General features: G+C 30.5%; 1 protein-coding gene across 1 annotated transcript in view; it reads right to left on the reverse strand.

Annotated features, from left to right (window-relative positions):
• fbxl17 (F-box and leucine-rich repeat protein 17) overlaps positions 1-23,667 on the reverse strand; it is a 233,852-nt gene that overhangs the window by 178,779 nt on the left and 31,406 nt on the right. The window lies entirely within an intron of this gene.

The raw sequence follows: 23,667 nt of genomic DNA on the forward strand, positions 1-23,667 counted from the left end.
AAATGCAGTTAATATACACTAATATAGTTAGCATTTTATCATTTTAATATACAGTAGTTATTACAGTTATATTAATACTAGTGCTGTCAAGCGATTAATCATGATTAATCGCATCCAAAATAAAAGTTTTTGTTTACATAATATATGTGTGTGTACTGTGTATATATAAATACACACGCATGCATGTATATATTTAAGAAAAATGTTACGTTTATATATTAAATATATTTATATATATATATGAGATCATTTATATTAATATAAATATACACATGTAAATACATGTATAAATGTGTATTTATATATACACGTAATAAATATACACAGATATATTATGTAAATATAAACTTTTATTTTGATCGTGATTAATCGTTTGACAGCACTAATTAATACTAATTGTTCTCAGAGTGAATGAGCCTGTAACCTAATTTTAAAAATAATTTCTAGAAAATTAATACAAATGCTGAAAATCAAGAAGGGCCAATTTCTCTATTTATGCCAAGCTCTAAAATAAATCCCAAAAATAGGTGTCAGACAAGACATTCTACTATAGACATACTATTATATTATAAAACATTATTTAACTTTTTTTTTTTTATTATTATTATTTTTTTTTATTCTTATACAATAACTCATAAACAACTGGAAAAATAGATAAATAAATAGAAGAAAAAATGAGTACACTCTGGAATCCCAATTCTATATATATATATATATATATATATATATATATATATATATATGTTAGTGCTGTCAAGCGATTAATCACATCCAAAATAATAATTTTTGTTTACAAAATATGTGTGTACTGTGTATATTTATTATGAATATGTAAATACACATGCATGCATGTATATATTTAAGAAAAATATGTTACGTTTATATATTAAATATATTTATATATGATATAATATAAATATATGCATGTAAATATTTTCAAAATATAGGCTGTATGTGTGTCTTTATATATACATAATAAATACACAATACATACACATATATTATGTAAACAAAAACTTATTTTGGATGTGATTGCGATTAATCGTTTCTCAGCACTAATATATATATATATATATATATATATATATATATATATGTGTGTGGTTGTGTTGTACGTGTGTGTATCTGTATTTAGTATGTACTTAAATTTACACTGTATTTAAAAAGCAGAGTGTGGAAGAAGAAGAGAGAGAAAAGAGAAATATATAATTTAAGAAAAGATGCATTTCGAGAGACGTGCAGAATGCTGCTTATTTAAGCAACATCTGCAGAGACGATAAGCAATGAGACATGATTTATACTACAATATCTTTTAAAATGCAACACACAAACTGTGTGGTTCACTTTCACAAGTTACTAGCACTTTCATGCCGATAACCAGCCATCATGTGCACGAGTCCAGACAACCAGCGCAAACCAAACATACTCCGTCTGACACTGAATACTCTAGTGTGCGCTAGTTCTGTCATAAGTGCCCTATTTCGAGGAGATCTGATCTGATGCAGGTTTGTGGAAGTGGATTTAGACGAAAGCACCAGCTAACACACGGCTAAAAACCAGACAGTCGTTTTTTACTCAGCTCCTCTGCTTTTACACCGGCCTGTTAGTCCGTACCGAACTGCATTACACACAGATACAGATCGATACGGAGCCGCAGCAGATCTGATGCCTTCAGGAGCTGCTTAACAAATGCAGAAGGAGAGCAGAAAACAGGAGGACTGGCACACCTCTGCGTCTCACAAGAGAGAGAGCAAACACAGCTCAAATAAACACCAATGCCTGACAGCGTTCACAACAAATCTGCACTCATCCATCCTTTGCATGCACTTGTGCCACTGTTTCATAGTAAATATTAAAGGTACAATATGCAAGTTTTCGCCACTAGAGGTCGCATTTTCAAAACAATAACAAAGGCGAAGTTTGATGACGCGATGAAGGAGGATGTTCACGGATGAGGTAATGAATTCATATTTTTATTACCTGTACATTCCATAGTTGTTCAAACAGCGAATAAATTATACAGAGAATGCAAGCAAAGAACATTATGACTGACTTAAGTCTAGCGTGAGTTTAAGCGCTCTCAAAAAACTCATGGCGCAACATTGAGCAGATCTAAATTTAATGCTGCAGTCAGCACTTTTCATTTCATTTGCATTTTATTCGCGACAGACGTAAGACATTTTGGATATTTTATTACGAAAATCTTATGTATTGTACCCCCCAAAAAAATTGCAATAATAGCAATATATTTTATATGCACACTACAATTCAAAAGTTTTTTTATTGTTTCTGAAAGAAGTCTCAACAAAGCTGCATTTATTTGATCAAAAATACAGTAAAAATGTGAAATATTATTACAGTTTAAACTAGCTGTTTTCTTTGTGAATATGTGTTAAACTGTAATATATTTCTGTGATGCACAGCTGTATTTTCAGCATCATTACTCCAGTCTTCAGTGTCACATGATCTTCAGAAATCATTCTAATATGCTGCTCAGGAAGCAATTCTGATTATTATCAATATTGAAAACATAATATTTTTGTGGACACTGTGATGCATTTTATTTTTCATGATTCACAGATGAATAGAAAGTTCAAAAGAACAGCATTTATTTGAAACAGAAATCTCTTATAACATTGTAAATGTCTTTACTGACACTAAATTTAATGCATCCTTGATGAATAAAAGTATTCACTTCTTTAAAATAATTACCCACAGTGATGAGCGGTTCACAATAACACCAGGAACATGAATTAAGGAAGCACAGAGACTCAGTATCAGCACATTAAGCTGATAAACTCGCTGCTGCTCTGGAAATGAGAATGAAGCGTTCATGGTCACGTCATGAGAAACGCAAGCGATCGATATATTGGCTTGCCAAAACAGCCTTATTAATTCATATCTATTGTCTGCTACGAGCTTTAGCATGTAGGCGTAAAATATTAATCACTTTGGGGATGAATTATTAATGGAAAAACATACGGAACAGGGATTGAAATTACTTTGGGGAGGTCGAACTGCTAAAGGACTAATGAAGCAGAGACACAAGAAAACTGCTGCACTAAACCAGCCACACGAACCAACATATGCACCGCATGAAGACATTCAGAGTGAAAACTAGAGGCATTTCACACAAAAACTGAAAATGTATCTTATAATTCAAACATTTAAAACCAATAAGCTCAACTCAGACAACAAATAATTTTATATAAATTATATAATATATTTTTCTTCTTTGAGACAAAGTAACAGTCAAAGTAAAAATAAGTGGTATGAAAGGGAAAAAATATATAATTATCCATATCTATCTATCTATTGTCTGTCTGTGTGTACTTGTTTTTCTATTCAGGTGGGGACTTAAACCTGAATACACACAGACTCATGGGGACTCGTGTCACGGGCAAACAAGCTGATAAATCACACAGAATTAAGGTTTTTAAAATCTAAAAATGCACAGTCTCCTGTAAGGGGTAGGTTTAGGTGTAGGGTTGGTGTAGGACAATAGCACATACAGTAAGTACAGTATAAAAGCCATTACGCCTATGGAGAGTCCCTGTAAACCACTAAAACAAACGTGTGTGTGTGTGTGTGTGTGTATATTTTAAACCACAGAATTTTCTTTTAAAACAGTCACCAAAGTTGCAAGTAAAATAAATGGCAAAAAAAAAAAAAATATATATATATCTATCTTAAATAAAGCTAAACAATAAATAATAACTAAACTATATTTGGTCCCAAACTAACTAGTACTAATTACAGTTACAAATCTGGCAACCCTGTTTCTCATTTTGCCATTTTTTTAAAATAAAATACCTATTTTCTTGTAATGTTTGCCAATTTAAAAAATATATACATATATACATATATATATATATATATATATATATATATATATATGAATGGGACAGATTGAAGGTGAAGCACCAAGAAGTCAAACTAAAAAATTACATTTAGTTTGTTTTAATTTCTTTCATAATTGCATGTTTATTTCAATAAAATATCCATTTTATTTGAATGTTTACCCATTTAAAAAACATAAATAAAAAAATTAATAAATCGCAGACTGTTACAAAAATGCTTTTTTTAATTTAACAATTATTTTGACATTTTGAATTAGACAAACTAAAAGTGAAGCATCAAAAAATTACATTAAGTTTGTTTGAATTATTTTCATAATTCCATTCATATATTTTAATCAAACAAATTTTTAAATACATTTAGAAATTAATTTTAAAATAAAAGAGTTTCAGTTAAATTATGGGAAAAGGACTGTTTGAGGGATGAAAAGGACGAGAAGCGCACACTTAGACAGCAGCACGTAATTATCAGCGTTGATATATGATTATCATACGACACGCGCCTGGACACACGAGGCTCGTTCAGAAAGAGAAGACGTCGCCTAGCGCTGGAGATCAGACACTTAAAGCTTCTCCTGCTGAGAAAACAGAAAGATGCATTAAAAGAGAGAGAAATTAGCTTTGTAAGTTCACGAGTGTCCGCTTTACATGACAAGGGCATTAATCACTCGCTCCAAACTTAATAAAAACCTGAGCAGGTGAGAGACATGAGGAGAAAAGCTGAAGCTCAAGCGCTGGAGGAAACTGCGACCAAAACACAGAAACACAGCAGAGATTAATTAAGGGCTCTTCACTGCTGCATCAAACCCGTCCGAAGTTACTTCAAAGCTCAAATCAACACAAAGGACACATCAGTGATGGGAAACAAATACTACACTGCATTTTTACAACTGCAAATTTATTTAAATAAATATAAGCGCTGAGTGTTTCAGAGTGAAGCGAGGCACTGTGTTCATTTACACATGCTGTTTGTGTCAAAATAAAAGTTTGATGGTTTAACATTTGAAAATGCAGAAATTTAGATTTAAAAAAATAATTACATTACAATTTTTGTAAACTTGTATTTTCAAAATGTTAATTATATTATTTAAATTATTAATTAATTTTTTCTTTTTTTAAATACAAATTAAATAGATATTTTAATTTTAAAAACTTGAATAAAAAATCATTTTAAATGACAATTTAATTGACAATCACAATTTTATCACTCAAAATTAGATTTTTAGCCTTACAAATGTTTGTTCTTCTAATGGAAACTTCTCTTAGTTGTAAGTAAAATTAGTGACACAATGTAAAAAAATATATATTTCTTTAATATGTCTGAAATATATATTTCATAATAATCCAGAAACATTTGGTCCCAAATTAACTAGTCCCAGCTTTGTGAAATTTACCTTTGGCAACCTTCTTCCTACATTTAGCATTTAAAAAAAATTCAGTTTATTTAATTTTAATGTGTAAATCAATAAATAAATAACACTGCATGTTGGTTACAAAAACTGCAAACCTCAAAAAAAAAAAAAAAAAAAAATGGCTCATTGTTGTCTGCAGGACGGGTTAGTAAGCATCACTAATGACTAACACATCACTCAATAAACATCCACCAAAAAAGCAAAAATATAAACACTTATCACACATTCACAATATCTCACACACCTTGAAGGGTCATAGCACCTTTTCCGCAGGCGAATCTAAAACATGCAAATGATTATTTACCGGTTCTGCTGGAATTCAGCCGCTCTTTATTCTCTCCAATAAAAACGATTCAGATCAAAGCGACAGAAACACAGGAAGAGCAATAAAAGAGCAGGAAGCAGTGGATGAAACAACAGCGGCTAATCGATGAGCTCAGTATCAGCGCGTAACCTTTATAATTGCTCCATTAAAAATTGAGGCCAAAGTGCTGCGAGCGACGCTGCAGGTGAGCCGCATGAATTTTTAACACGAGATGAACAGAAGCTGACTTCAGACGGAGAGATTAGCCTTCAGCTTCATCGCTGCGCTCTCAGGTGAGACGGAGAGATCCAGCTCCAGTAAACCTCGCTCTTAATCACGCTTGAGCTCGGCTTATGAAGTCTTACAGCCACCGAAGCGGCTCACGAGAAACATGAGAGACCATCCACAAGAGTTCAGAGCGCCCGGAGAACCACAGGAATACAATCAACAAACATTAAACTGAGACTAACAAGAAACAGATACCTTACATCGCTCGATTCTTCATAAAAACATTCCTACAAAACCATATACATACACACACAAACCACAGCCATTACTACCCATAACTAAAACATAAATACTGTGATCAAAAATGTAAACAATAATAATGTATATTCTAAAAATTACTAAAAAATATTTAAAATAATAATAATAATACAAAACAATAAAATAATACTTTTAATGGAGCAATTATAAAGGTTATACGCGCTGATACTGAGCTCATCGATTAGCCGCTGTTGTTAATATATAAATATAATATTTTTATAAATATTTTTATGTAGCAGTAAAGACATTTATAATGTTACTGTTTCAAATAAATGCTGTTCTTTTGACCTTTCCATTCATCTGTGAATCCTGAAAAACACATTTCAATATTGATAATAATCAGAAATGTTTCTTGAGCAGCAAATCAGCATATTAGAATGATTTCTGAAGATCATGTGACGCTGAAGACTGCAGTAATGATGCTGAAAATACAGCTGCGCATCACAGAAATATATTACAGTTTAATAGATATTCACATAGAAAACAGCTGTTTGAAACTATAATAATATTTCACTATTTTACAGTATTTTTGATTAAATAAATGCAGAAGAGACTTCTTTAAAAAAAACATTTAAAAATCTCACTGATAAATAATTTGTGCAATTTAATTTACATGCACATCTATATTCTTGTCATATTTTTGTATTCTATTAAACAAATATGTTAAATAATTACAATGCAGTATTTATAATTTACATTAAATTATTAATTGCTCCCCGGGCGCTGGAGCAATGGCTGCCCACTGCTCCGGGTGTGTGTTCACTGTGTGTGTGTGTGCATTTGTTCACTGCTGTGTGTGTGCACTTGGATGGTTAAATGCAGAGCACAATTTTGAGTATGGGTCAACATACTTGACAATACGTCACGACTTAACTAATGAAATAAAATGTAGATGCTAAATGGTTTCCAAGGTTTATAATGTTTAGTAATAACTATAGAAATATAATACCATAAATAAGTCCTACCTGACACACATCTACTTAAAGTTTAAATAGTTATGGTGGCACGTGATGTATCCAGAGCAGAATGTATCAAGTAACTATTCATATTTCCATGTCTAAATTTACCAGAATCCACGTGTGTCTAAAAGTAATGATCAGCCTCATTTACGGTGTTTTAGAGTCCATTAGCATACAGAGATCTTAAGAGCACTTCAGATGGACTTCAATCTCCCGACTCGCACAAATGCATCTGAGTGCAGCTTAAAATAATACACCGGTTTCACCGCGGTAAAGAACAGTATCTGGTGCAGGAACTGTCCGCTTTTAAAGAGCTCATTGAGATGGTTTGCATGTTTGCATTCATCCCCACAGACAAACACAGAGCTGCCCTTCAACCAAACCACAGCCATAACTACACATAAATACTGTGAGAAAATAAATATCATTTTTATAAATAATAAGGAAAAATAAATAAATAAATAAATAAATAACAAAATCAATTAATAATCAATCAAAAATAAATAAATTAATAATAATAAAAATATTAAAAATCTAATAAAAACAAATACAATTTAGAAATTTTATTTATTTGTTGAAAACTTATCTGTTGTTTTTGTCTGATTTATTAAATAAAAATAATGAATTAAAAATCAAATAAAACAAAATAAATTAATAGTCAATCAAAAATATTTAGATTATTTATTTGTTTGCTATTGATTATTAATGTTTTAGTATTTATTTATTAGTTTTTGTTTAATTCATTAAATAATAAAAAAAATTCTTAAAACAAAATAAATAGTCAAAATATAGGAATAGTAATTATTTATCAATTTATTTATTATTTTTCCACTGTTTGCAGCAAATACTCTTATGATAAAATGTTTATGGCATTCTTTATTCGTAAGTCACTCTGGATAAAAGCATTTGCTAAATTAATTACTGTCAATATAAATGTTAATATAAATGAATATCTGATTGTGATTACAGCATTCTGCATTCAAATATTTCTATATCATTTCAAGTCCACTGATTGATTTGATAAAGGAAAACATAACTAAATTCGTATTTTTGTCTTTTTTTGTTCATCTTATATTTACAATATCTGCTGTAATTTTGGTTACTGGTCATAATAAAATAAAAATAAAAAAATTTATCAGCTATCAATATCAGCCAAACTTATTATCTGTGCTTCACTTTGCATTTATGCATATAGCAGATGTTTTTATCCAAAGACATGTAAATAAAAGTAAGCGGTAATACAATAAAACCACAACAAAGCGCATTTATCTGTGAAAACAAAGCATTTAATAGACAGAAAAACAATGAAAAGCCTCAGAGTCTACAAGCACCTTATAGAAATCTAGAAGGCCATTATTATTACTATTATTATAAGAGGTAAAATGCAGGTTTGCAGAGAATGAAGTATGTGGGTAAGTTGTGCTGCTGAATGAATTATTCATGCATATAAAACCCCCTCACTCCTGAGAACCATTGAGGAAAGTGCTGAATAAAAGTGCATTAAAATCCCCTGGATTTGCTGACACAATGCAAGCGTCCCATCAGGAACATTAGCCCGGATGCACAGCGTCGAGCCCATAAATACTGCACTAAACGTTAATAAATTCATCCACATGATTAAAAGAGCCATATGCAAAAAAGAACGAATGCAATGAAAAAACAACCTGTCTAAATATAAAGCTGCTGTGGAGTGACACCAATTTATGACTGTTCACATCTGACACTGGCAGAGAAGAGAGTGGAAAAGTGAAAGCGTTTACAGACAGAGGTGAAAAGCAGCCTGACGGTGGCTCTGACCGGGTGAAGTTTGAGGTAATTGAGCGCAGCACGAACAAACACACTGAAAATGAGGTTAAACAGGGTGCGCTGTATAATGTGAGCATCTGATGACTGATAGTTAATGAGAAACTTGACCTCTTCCAGGTTCAGCAAAGTGAGGCTTTTAATTTAGTCAGTGCGTCCCACGAGAATCAATCAACCGCTGCATTAATGCATGCAAAATCAAGAGAGGAACATCGGCTTTGTCTTTTTATTTAGGCTAACTTTAACACATCCCATCATGCATCATTCATGTTACCATGATTTTAATGCACATCAATCTTGTAAGTAGTAGTCAACCGATATTGTTTGTTTTTTTGTTTTTTTCTGGGCGATGCCGATATTTTAGGAGCAGGATGACCGATATACCGATATAAAGCCATTTACATACATATATACATACACACACACACACACATATATATATATATATATATATATATATATATATATATATATATATATATATATATCCCCATTAGCAATATATATGATATCATTCTATTTAATTTAAAATAGAATATTTATATTTATTTAGAAATTAGAAATAAATCATTTGAAATTGAATTTTATGAAATAGGGATGCAAATTTGAAAATATGAAAATTTTGGCAGATACCGATAACCGATAATTCTTAATAAATGAAAGAAGATAACCGATATGTTGGCCGATAAATCTAAATCCAAATTTTTATTTAATTTTTGAGAGCCTTATTACAAAAAAAGTCTCACCATTAAAAGCCATTAAACACATAAATCAGACATAAAGCAGCCTTACAGATAAATAAAACACTGCTTAAATAATGCAAACAAGTCACTGGGCAACATTACTTAACTTTATAAAAATTTTAAAAAACATTTAAAAAATCATGTGCCATGGATAAATTAAGCGGAACAGCCTCCACACAGACAATTAAATTAGTTTAATTAAACCATATTGTTGATGAAAATAATAAGATAAAAATAAAAGTGGTGGTTATTATTATTAATGCATCAATGATTTTGAAAAAGAAGCATTTTAAATTAATACCACTTTTTCAAATAGCAGCATGCAGTTTTAGCTGTGTGCGCTGCTGAAGAGCTGAATGAGCACAAAAAGACGCAAATGCGCAAGTGATTTTGAACAGTTACACGCTAATAAGATGTGACGCGCTCTTGGCACTTCCCGCAACAACACGCTGAAACACAAAAAAATAAACCAAAGAATTCACAACGCTGTAAACTGAAGTGCTTTGCTGGCAGCTTATTTAACTCAAGGAACAGAATCATATATGAGATTAATCAGCTATTTATACAACGTAAACATAATATTACAACTAATATGAAAGTGTAATTATATAACCATAAAGTGTAACTTCTGTTGTGGATGCGCTCTCCCTGCAACAACGCGCTGAAACACAACAAATTAGACCAAAGAATTCACAACGTTTTATAATAATATGTTCTCATTATCATATTATATATGTGATAGTCCCAATCATTGTTATTAATGTTGTGCATTGCTGTTTGAGCTGCATGCGCTGAGCTAAAGATGATCACAGAAGTGCTCTATTAACTTAACCAAATGACTTCTATAGGCCTGTGAGATAAATCAGATATATATGCATAAAATAAACACAATGTTACAACCTACAAATGCATAAGCTGCAAATGCATAAGCGAACTTAACTGTGCTAGTCATGAATGTGTGGCTCCGTTGTGGATGCGCTCTTCCCGTAACAACGCGTTAAAACACGGGCAAAAATATTCCATTAATTATTTAACGGTAATGTTCTCATTATAATATAACAGACTTGCCCTGCACATGTTGCACTTCACTGTATTTTCCTTTTTGAAGTGATTCCAATAATATTTCAAGCAATTAAAAACCATCATGGCGAAGAGTGCGAAAAGTGCCTCTGCAGGAAATAATGCATTATTTATCGGCTTTAATAGATCGGCCAAATTTTCTTATCGGTTCGATAACGATAACAGAAAAATTAACATTTATCGGCCGATACCGATATGGTGGCCGATATATCGTGCATCCCTAATATGAAATAAGTCAAATAAAAATTATACAGTATAATAATTACATAAGAACAATTATGATTATTATAATGTATTATAAACAATAAAAAAATACATTTGTGAAATTAACTCTATTCTGTAATCCTATTTTTCACAAAAAATATGTACAGACTGAAATGTTAAGCTGAGACTGTAAACTAATGAAGACAGTGAATGTCTCAACACTGACATTCTCAATGCTGTCAAAATAAAAGTCCAGCTTCTGACACATCAGCCAAAAATAATTTTTAATATTTTTTTATTTTTTAAATGGCAAATATCTACCGATATATCGGTTGACCACTGCTTTTGATCATCTGAAAAATCAGTTTATAATGTCATTTTTTTGAGTGATTCTTATTTAACTTTCTATAAAAAAAATTGCAAGATATAAATTAAAAATTATTTTCTTTTCTCATAATTCCAAGTTTACACTTTCTCTCACAATTCTGACTTTTTTTCCTCTCAATTGCACATTTATATCGTACAATTCAGACTTTTGGTTACATCTTGCCATTCTGCGTTTATATATCATAGTTGACAGTTATAAACTCACAATTGTAAAATGTTAACTCACAACTGCGAGTTTATGACTGAGATGTAAATGCAGAATCGCAAGAAAAATGTACATTATAAATTTCATTTAAATTTTATTCAAAAAATACATTCTTATAAAAATAATTTGTATGTAATATGACAATTCTCGAAGTTAAAGAATAAAAAGTACAGGAAAACTACTAAAAAAATTAATAAAATTTATTCAGATAAAACCAAAAGTCAGAGTTTCAGGCATCTCTCTCTCTTTCTCACATACTCTCTGTTAATGTTGTGAAAATCATTTTCATATCATTTACAGATGGGAATTATTATCCATTTATACTCCAGAAAGCTAAATCGGTCTTCACACACGCTAATGCAGCTCTAGATTCCTGAAGCTCCTCTGAGATTCGCCAGAATATTCTGATCTTACGGTTCCAGATTCACCAAGAATGAATGAAGATCATGAAGAGATATTAAATTATTTGATGTGTAAGATCTGACCTGTATGTGTTATGCATTTGAGCTGCACTTTCTGCTTTATAAGCACAAAACCAACATGATCACAGAGCTCAACGCAAGAAACAAACAAAGCTGCGGGAGCAGAAAGAGCCAAACAACAACAACAAGCAGCTCATGAATATTCAGCCGTCTGGATTCTAATTCAAATGTTTAAAACCTTCAGAGTCTTTGAAAATCACGTTAGTACAGAAACCTCCAGAAGCAAATGCAGTCAGCTGGTTATTCACAGCGCGGACTGAATAAATCCTGCTCCAGCTCGTCATGTGTTTGAGTAAGAGTGTGTATCTGTGCTCAAATGAACAAATCAATTCCCATTTAAATTCCCATTTAATACTAATCAACGTGAGCCGAGAAATACGCTTCCAACAAACAGCATGTTTCTATTTCTGAAGGAATTAAATCCATTCATCTTGCACAATAACCATTTATTTCCTTTCCCTAGAGCAACATAATTTATGCCAATATAAAATCCTGTACGGTGATATTTATGATTTAATGAAAACATTAAGAAATTATAGAGATCTGAACGCAGGTCAGTGGTGTTAAACACGGACTGTATGACTTCATCCAGACGACCAATGATGCTTGAGATCATTGAGACCAATGCATTGACTTTAACTCTTTCATTTCTGCTCCGCCATTTATTGCATAAGAAACTAATATTTTCTTTGGAGATATGTTAACTTCAATTAAACTATATGACTAAAAAAAAAAAAAATGCAATGATTGGCTGATGTAGTGCTCAGGCTGATTAATCTGCCAAGTTATCTAATTATCAACCAAATAACAATTGTACAGCCTTTATTATTTTTAAATAATAAACATTTCGGTTTTGGACAATTTTTAACAAATATTGAATATAATATAATATAATAATTTGTAAAATAGAATAAGTTATTAAATTGCTGTATGTTGTTATGTATATATTTGCATTATATCAGCCAACCTGATATCTAAATATTACTTGAATGAACGAATGAAGAATGATATCTCCCAGTCTTGTCAGTAAATAAGAAAACTTTTGTTTTGGGGCAATTTAGAATTTTTCTCAAATATGGTAAAGTAAAAGTAAAAGTAAAGTAAAAAAATAAAAAAATAAATATATATATATATATAATAGCTACCCTAGTATCAGCCATTAAATAAATAAATACATACATAAATAAAAATCTCCCTGTCTTGTCAGTAAATAATAAAACTTTTGTTTTTGGGCAATTTTGAACAAATACTGAATATAAAAATAGAAATATAATATAATATAATATATATTTTTTTTTTAAAACAGTCCAATGATGAACAACTATTGAATAATTCTTATGATATAATATAATTATTGTTATATAATATTATATATTGAATTTATGCATACATCCCCCTTGTATCAGCCACCTGCTGTCTGGATACTAGTGTCAGCTATTATAAATAAATAAATAAATAAATAAATAAAAACACCCACAAAATCATCAGTCACGCAGAACAAAAGAGGCTCAGAAGTGAATTGAAGATGGCCGTGGTAACGGTGCTAAAAGAGCCGCGTGTCGCTCCAGTGGAGACGCCTGGAGGAAGGTGAACTCCATCAAACACACCTGTAATTAGCCAGCAGACACACATCCGCCCGCTGTGTGTGTGTGTGTTTACCATCGTTCATCATCACGCGGATGCGCTCAGAAACAGCCGCAGGCCAAACGCTGTGTACGGCAGCACAAATGTCAGCGTCCACTGGGCTCCAGCCCTGGAGTATCGATCTCACACACACACACACACAGGAGCAGCTTCATCTGCTCGTGTGTGTTCATTGCGGGAAGGTAAATGTCAGTGTTGTGTGTGTGTTTGGCGCTCAGGGATGAGAAACGGCCCTCAGCAATCAGCGTCCCGCATCAAACTCTATTGAATTTCAGTTCACAGCATCTGCATTTACATACGGCCCACATTTAACGCAGGGTAAACAATTTAACACACTTCAAACAGCCACTTACACCTCATTTACATAACTTAATTGACTTTTTTTTGCCCACTTTTTAATTTTCAAGAATATACGAATTAATCCCAAAACCAACTGATAGTCTTGCTTTAACTATTCAGGCAAAACGAGGAACACACACACACACACACACACACACACACACCTCATCGTTTCGCAACTGTAAAGCCTAAAATACAAATCCAGTCACATTTATTTCTACAGCACTTTATAAAGTACAGATTGTTTCAAAGCAGCTGCACAATGATTAAATAACAGTGTTGATGTAAAAATTAATCAATTATGAAATGAGTCATAACTCATTTCATAATAAGTAATATTTGTATATCAATTTCTTCAAGTTGAACTGAACGTTTATTTTGACAGGTTGTCGTGAAGTTTCTCTGTGTTTATGATGTTACGATAGCTTTTCTCATAAGAAATTGTAAAATGTTCATAAAGTGACAACAGCTCTGGAGAATTGAACTGAATCAGCATTAAATCTGAAATTATATATTACTTTTATGTTACTGCTGCAAAATTCAATTATGAAATTACCACAATTTCTGTAAAGCAGATCAATTCAGTTTAATATTGATTCAGTTTAGTTCAATAACAGTGTCACTGCTGCAAAATTCAATTATGAAATTACTTCAATTTCTGTAAAGCAGCTCTTAAAGAGACAACATTGTCATTATTCAGATCAATTCAGTTTAATATTGATTCAGTTTAGTTCAATAACAGTGTCACTGCTGCAAAATTCAATTATGAAATTACCTCAATTTCTGTAAAGCAGATCAATTCAGTTTAATATTGATTCAGTTTAGTTCAATAACAGTGTCACTGCTGCAAAATTCAATTATGAAATTACTTCAATTTCTGTAAAGCAGCTCTTAAAGAGACAACATTGTCATTATTCAGATCAATTCAGTCTAATATTGATTCAGTTTAGTTCATTAACAGTATCACTGCTGCAAAATTCAATTATGAAATTACCTCAATTTCTGTAAAGCAGATCAATTCAGTTTAATATTGATTCAGTTTAGTTCATTAACAGTGTCACTGCTGCAAAATTCAATTATGAAATTACTTCAATTTCTGTAAATCAGCTTTTAAAGAGACAACATTGTCATTATTCAGATCAATTCAGTTTAATATTGATTCAGTTTAGTTCATTAACAGTGTCACTGCTGCAAAATTCAATTATGAAATTACTTCAATTTCTGTAAAGCAGATCAATTCAGTTTAATATTGATTCAGTTTAGTTCAATAACAGTGTCACTGCTGCAAAATTCAATTATGAAATTACTTCAATTTCTGTAAAGCAGCTCTTAAAGAGACAACATTGTCATTATTCAGATCAATTCAGTTTAATATTGATTCAGTTTAGTTCATTAACAGTGTCACTGCTGCAAAATTCAATTATGAAATTACCTCAATTTCTGTAAAGCAGATCAATTCAGTTTAATATTGATTCAGTTTAGTTCAATAACAGTGTCACTGCTGCAAAATTCAATTATGAAATTACTTCAATTTCTGTAAATCAGCTCTTAAAGAGACAACATTGTCATTATTCAGATCAATTCAGTTTAATATTGATTCAGTTTAGTTCATTAACAGTGTCACTGCTGCAAAATTCAATTATGAAATTACTTCAATTTCTGTAAAGCAGATCAATTCAGTTTAATATTGATTCAGTTTAGTTCAATAACAGTGTCACTGCTGCAAAATTCAATTATGAAATTACTTCAATTTCTGTAAAGCAGATCAATTCAGTTTAATATTGATTCAGTTTAGTTCAATAACAGTGTCACTGCTGCAAAATTCAATTATGAAATTACTTCAATTTCTGTAAATCAGCTCTTAAAGAGACAACATTGTCATTATTCAGATCAATTCAGTTTAATATTGATTCAGTTTAGTTCATTAACAGTGTCACTGCTGCAAAATTCAATTATGAAATTACTTCAATTTCTGTAAAGCAGATCAATTCAGTTTAATATTGATTCAGTTTAGTTCAATAACAGTGTAACTGCTGCAAAATTCAATTATGAAATTACTTCAATTTCTGTAAAGCAGATCAATTCAGTTTAATATTGATTCAGTTTAGTTCAATAACAGTGTAACTGCTGCAAAATTCAATTATGAAATTACTTCAATTTCTGTAAAGCAGATCAATTCAGTTTAATATTGATTCAGTTTAGTTCAATAACAGTGTTACTGCTGCAAAATTCAATTATGAAATTACTCAATTTCTGTAAAGCAGATCAATTCAGTTTAATATTGATTCAGTTTAGTTCAATAACAGTGTTACTGCTGCAAAATTCAATTATGAAATTACCTCAATTTCTGTAAAGCAATCAATTCAGTTTAATATTGATTCAGTTTAGTTCAATAACAGTGTTACTGCTGCAAAATTCAATTATGAAATTACTTCAATTTCTGTAAAGCAGATCAATTCAGTTTAATATTGATTCAGTTTAGTTCAATAACAGTGTCACTGCTGCAAAATTCAATTATGAAATTACTTCAATTTCTGTAAAGCAGATCAATTCAGTTTAATATTGATTCAGTTTAGTTCAATAACAGTGTAACTGCTGCAAAATTCAATTATGAAATTACTTCAATTTCTGTAAAGCAGCTCTTAAAAAGACAAAAGTGTCATTATTCAGATCAATTCAGTGCAAGTTTTGTTCTCATCCGATAATGTCAGTGCAGTCAAATCAATAATATTACAGAATATTAAATGCCTTTTAAAACCAAGCGCATGAATGCAAACACTTCAAGAGCTCAATTTATCGCACAAGAGTTTCCAGCAGCTGCTCAATCACAGTCTGAAGAGAATCGTAATGAGCTGCATTGTGTCAGTCGAGCGTCACACACTTATACTGAAGAAACAGCAGATCTGCATCGGCTTTAACATCCATATCATCACACACACGAACGTCTGAACCCTCAGCTTGTACCTGCGCTCTATTAAGGGCTCCACTCGAGCGTGAACGAGTCATTTCAATAACGCCTCAGGTTGCAACACTCCTTGTTTAATTAGCTCGTTAATGGGACGGCAATTACAGAAATCCATTTCATTCTCATTCTTCCGTTGAGGAAAAGAGCAGCCGCTGAAGTGATGCAGGAACTGCTAGAAATTACCACATCAACAGTATACCACAGCATCAGCAAAAACAAGCATCAGAATAACTGAATGCATTATTATAACTAGCATCGGATGTCTGATTCATACAAATACTCTCATAAATCAACAACATTCAGTGAAAAACGTTCAGCACACAAACTACATTAAATCTTATAATTTAAGTTAAATATAATTTCACTTTTGCTAATATATTTTATGATATATTTTATACATAAAATAAAAACTGTATTAAATTAATCATTTATAAAATATTTATAATATATATAAATTACAATGAATAAATTTTCTAATGTATTTTGTTATATATTTTATACATACAAATAAAATAAAATTAAAATGAATTAAATCAAAGATAAATAAATTAAGATTTATATAAAATATCTAATTTCTAAATTATAATTATTCTGCTAATATATTTCATTATATATTTTATATATAAAATGAATGAATAAACAAAAACTGCATTAAATCTAATAATTTACTTACTAAAAGTAATTAATTTAAAATGAATGAATAAAGTATATATGAGGTATATAAAGTATATAAATCAAACAAAATATATAAATTATTTTGCTTAAATATGTCATTATATAATTTATATATAAAATAAATTGAATATGAATGAATTCACTGAAAATGAATATTAAATAACTGAATGAATAAATATATATTAATTCATATAAAATCTAAAAAAAGTTTTTAAAACTATATAATAATAAATGATAACTAAATATATAATTATAATTATTTAGCTAATATTTTTTTATATTTTATATATTAAAATGAATGAATGAACAAATAAATAATTATTTTAATATATATTTTATATAAATATATTTTGCTCCAACATGAACTGTTTTTCTTACCTTTGAAGTAAAAAACTAAATGTTCAGCTGATTTTGGAGTTTGTGTTCAGATAAAATAAAGTCAAGCCCTTGCGCCAGAGACGCCCTGCGAAGTGGACGAGTAACTCTGCAGTAACTCTCTGCTATTGTCAGTGCAACAGGAGGCTGGGCATCTTTCCCAGGAGCGAGAACCTTTGACTAAACTCTCATTTAAACTCGTAAGCCTGTCATATTTACACAAAGACTGCTGTGATTCAGGCCACAGTTTATTTTCTGCTAAACAAGTCCATAAACACTGGCTAAAGAAGGCAACAGCGCAAACGTGTCCTGATACGGTAAGAGGATGACTGCGGTCACAGCAGACCTTCATCACACCGAACACTGTCATGGCATCTCAGTTTTACAGATAAAGTGTGTCTTATTCATGTGTACAATAAACATGAGCCGTTTCCATGTTCATCAATAGTCTGACTATTGTCTAATTATTATACTACTTATAATAATAAGGAGTTACTGTACTTAAATTAAGATGTTTACAGGACATAAACTTATGTTTACATTACTGGCCATTATTTTAATTATTTGCAACACAGAATGTTAATTTCAAATGCAATAAACCTGTTTGTCGTTATCGACATATATATATATATATATATAGACACACACACACACGTATACATATAATATATTTTATATATGTGTGTGTGTGTGTGTGTGTATACACACACACATATATATTTATTTATTTAATTTATATATTTTATATCATTAGTCATTACTATTATTTATAATGACTAATAATATAAAATATATAAATAACAAATAAATTATAATTTTTGTGCTTCTATATTTTGTTTTATTTTAAATAAATAAATAAAACAAAACAAACAAATAAATGAATAACTAAACAAAATAGAATAAATAAATTATAATAAATTTAAATCATTGAATAAATTATTAAATATAAAAAAATATATATATATATATATATATATATATATATATATATATATATATATATATGTGTGTGTGTGTGTGTGTGTGTGTGTGTATGATTGTTCCTGGTTTATTTACTAAAAAGGAGGAAACATTTTGTTTATTTTTTTACTTGCTGACTTTTTTGATCTGATTCCTCTCAATGAAAAAACATCCAGAGCAAATATAAAAATATCATTCAGAATTATTTATACATTTATGATTGTCAAAAGTTTGAAATCTATTTCTCTAGCCATCTAACCCAGCTGCGATCAGAGAAACACGAAACACCCCAAGAAAGTCTCCAAACACAAAACCTCTGGCTTCTTTGTCCTGTAAATCTGTGCAGGGTTTGATCAGCGCTGATCTGACACCTGGATTCATGAGGGGAGACGTTCACATCCGCGCTGTCAGCCGGGATAAAGGCTATTGTTCAGGGATTAGAGCACTTGCACCTCGTCTGGAGCGTCGTGACCCTTATAACCTCTCCTCGCCCGACTCTGCACTACAATAGAGGAAAACACGGCGACTGGCAAGCGCTCAAATCGGCCGCTCGTATCCCTTTATCCCAGCAAAACAAAAGCCTGCAGGACATTTAGCAAATTCCAGCAACACTTTTCCAAAGCCGCTTGGGCAAGAGAATCAAGTCTTTTGTGTGTGTGGAGGGTTACAGAGACGCTGCCAGACGTGGATCAAACCCGAGGGCTTGTTAGGTCAAAACATTAACCGTCAATGAGACGCGCTGTGAAGAATCCCATCAGAAACGCTGTGATGATGAACCTCAGACGGGAAACTGCTCTGCGTTCAGCTCAACAATATGTAATGTAATATATCTAAAGTATGGAAATACACACCAGAATCTGGAGACACAAATATCATGTAATCATTTGAAAAAGTGTTTTAGTCTGAACAGTCAAACGCACTAATCGACCCGAAATAGTCAATAAACAAATATGGGCAATGGGACATGAAGTCAGTCTCCACTGCCTGTGTTTAAAATAATATAAAATAAAATAAAATAAAAATTTAACTTTATCGTAAGTAAAATAAAATAATAATTTATAAAAAAATGGAATTATTTTATTTTTATTTGACTTTATCTTAAATAAAATAAAATATAAAATTAACTTAAAAATAAAACAAAATATAAAATCAATTTTATTTTACTTTATTGTAAGTAATAAAATAATAATAAAGTAAAATAAAATATAAAATTAACTTTAAAAATAAAATTAAATAATGTATTAAAAATTATTATTTTAAAATTTTATTTTACTTTATCTTAAATTAAAATAAAATTAAATATAAAATGAACTTAAACATAAAAATATATATACATTACTTTATCGTAAGTAAAATGAAATAAAATGGTGAAATAAATTAATTTATTAAATTAAATTTGATTTTATTATTTGTTTTACTTTATCATAAATAAAATTTAATTTAAAAATAAAATAAAATAAAAGTATTCAAAATGTACCATCTACTCATTTTGCTACATCAGTCAACAAAACTTACAACTTTGACCAGGTGTTTGTCAACTCAACAAATATATTATCCAAATCAATTAAAAGTGCAGGAATGTTTGAAAAAATATAAGATGTCTAAAGTATGAAAAATATATATACCAGAATCTGGAAAGGTACCATGAAAACCAAAGACAAAAATATGATGAAATCATTTAAAAATATGTCATGATCTAAAGGGCTGATTGCATTAGACTTTAAGCTTGGATTCAGCAAGAAATATGGGCAATATAAAATAAAATAAATAATTAAATTAATTTGTTTAAATATTTTATTTATTTGTTTAATAAAAATAAATAAATCGAATCATTTTGACAGTGCGGTTCAAAAGTTTGGAGTCAATATGATTTTTTAAATGTTTTTAAAATAAGTGTTTCCTGCTCACCAAGGCAGCATTTATTTTAATAATAAAAAAAAACAAAAAAAACAAAAAAAAAAACAGTAAAATTCTCAAAATATTATTATATTTTAAATCTGTTTTCTATGTGAATATCTGTTAAACTGTAACTTATTTCTGTGATGCGCAGCTGTATTTTCAGCATCATTACTGCAGTCTTCAGTGTCACATGATCTTCAGAAATCATTCTAATATGCTGATTTGCTGCTCAACAAACATTTATTATTATTATCAATGTTGAAAACAGTTGCGCTGCCAGATATTTTAGTGGAAATCGTGAATAAAAAATGAAAAGAAAGTTCAAAAGAACAGAATTTATTTGAAATAGAAATCTTTTCTAACATTATAAATGTCTTTACTGTCACTTTTGATCAATTTAATGCATCATCAATAAATAAATAAAGTATTAATTTCTTAACTTTCAGTCTATTTTTGGACCGTTTAACAGGTAATCAAGGTAAACTAATGCAAAATATCCATTGCATATGCTTGCATTCTTGAAATATCATGAAGATGTGCTACGACTTTCCCTAAAGAGCAAGTTCAGACGCAAATCACGTCTAAATGAGCAACAAAACTTTGTGAAAAGCAGCTTCTGCACAATTCAATCTGATCTCGATTAAAATACCAGCGGCGCGACTCCAATTTCCAATTTACGGGAGAAAGCTCAAGTGAAAATATCCAAACGAGACCGGATCTAATAACACAAGCAGCAGGCAGAACGGATAAATAACGCGGTTTATCGCGGACCAGACCAGCCCCGGCGTTCACATAAAGCAGTCTGACTTTCTAATAAATGATCTCTGTAATACTTTCTGTCAGCAGAGCTGTGGATTCCCAGCGCAGTAATACAGAGACGCTGTCCTGAACCGATGTCTTCATATAATGAAGGAGGTGTTCAATCAGCCGTGCATGTATTAGGTTCGAGCGGCGATCCCGCAGGACAAATCCACTCCGGCTTCATGATCCCTGCGTCTCGCTGACAACATAACAAGCCCAGCTGGGAGAACCAGACCAAACCAACATATCGCTGAGATTTAACAACGACGGAGAGTTTGAGACGGGAACGCTGAGACACTCAAACTGAACAATACAGCCACGATTAACATTCAGAAATAATGAAATTATATGTCGAAGAGAAAGTATAACATGACAGTATAGCAATTCTTAGGATAAATAGATTTATTTATTTACTTACAGTAAGTATGAATAAATACAGTAAGTAAATAAATACAATTATTCTTAAGCTTATTTTTTAAACCTGTTTTTGTTCATTCATTGGCTTATTTATTAAACCATTGTTTATGTGTGTATTTATATTTCATAAGTAATTAAAAACAATAAATAAAAAATACAGTAAATAATGTATGTATTTTTTTAATTAATAAGTAAATGAAATCAATCATTTAATAAAATAATTCTTAGACTTATTTATAAACAATATTGATGATAATGAATCAAGAAATAAAATAATTCTTATGCATGTTTATTTTTAAAGCACATAAAATCAATCAAAACAATTCGTATTCTTATTTATTTATTAATTTGATAAGTAATTAAATATTTTTAGACTTATTTATTTATAAACAATATTGATGATAATGAATCAATAAATAAAATCATTCGTATGCATGCATTTATTTATTTTTAAAAAGCAAATTAAAAAATCAATCAATAAAACAATTCTTATTCTTATTTATTAATTTGATAAGTAAATAAAATCTTTTAGACTTATTTATTTATAAACAATATTTTAAAAAGGCAATTAAATCAATGCATCAAGAGATAAAATTATTCTTAGGCTTATTAAATTAAATGCATGTATGTATTTAAAAATTTAAATAAAATAAAATAAAATCAATAAAACAATTCTTATTCTTATTTATTTATTAATTTGATAAGTAAATAAAATATTTTTAGGCTTATTTATTAAACTATGATTTATTTATTTAAAACAAATAAAATACTAATATAATACTAATAAAACTACTCAGATTATTTATTAAACTTTATTTATTTAAGCTGTGCAGTTATACGTTTTTTCATATAATTTTTACATTATTTTTAATATAATATTTCTGAATAATGATTGTCATAAAGTGCAACGCTGTTTTTGTTTTTCCACAAGAAAGCTTAAAAATATTTTGATAGTGTGTTCCTGTGTTCTTCTCAATTAATAAAATAATTTCGAATCAACAGTCAGCCGTTCATTATTGCGCTATAAGCTTCTTTATGGTGATGCAGGACCAGCTTTCAGGGTTTATTCTGCTATAATGGCACAGGACATAATCATTCGTAGTAATTCAGCTCAGTTTGTTTATATACATACTCTGAATCTGATCTCACCGCAGCGGTTGATCAGATCTCAGCACAAACACAGTTTCTCCTCAAAGACTCTGACGCTGTAACTCCAGACTTAAACAGGAACAGGAAGACTGAGGGGAAATGCCTTAAACCTGAGCCTCAGGAGCGAGAGCCGATGAAACACAGACTTTATAGAGAGTTAAAGCTGCCAGTTCTTATAAGTGAGCGTGTGTGTGGACAGTAGAGACATCAGTGTATGTGTGCTGGTCCAGCAGAGTCTGATCGCTTCGTCAATGATTAGCTTCATCAGTTCATCAACGAGCCAATGATCCTCATTTAAAGTAAATCTATTTCCTGAGCAACATCTCCGCTTTCACTTCATTCTGTCAGAGAGTAAACAAGGCTTGTTATCTGTGTTTACTCCGGTCAAACTCTCACCGTCTAAACCATTACTGTACAACACAGACAGCCAATCTATAAAACAACAACAATAATTAGCTATA

Source organism: Onychostoma macrolepis, chromosome 08 (genome assembly GCF_012432095.1).
Source record: "Onychostoma macrolepis isolate SWU-2019 chromosome 08, ASM1243209v1, whole genome shotgun sequence".
NCBI lineage: Eukaryota > Metazoa > Chordata > Actinopteri > Cypriniformes > Cyprinidae > Onychostoma > Onychostoma macrolepis.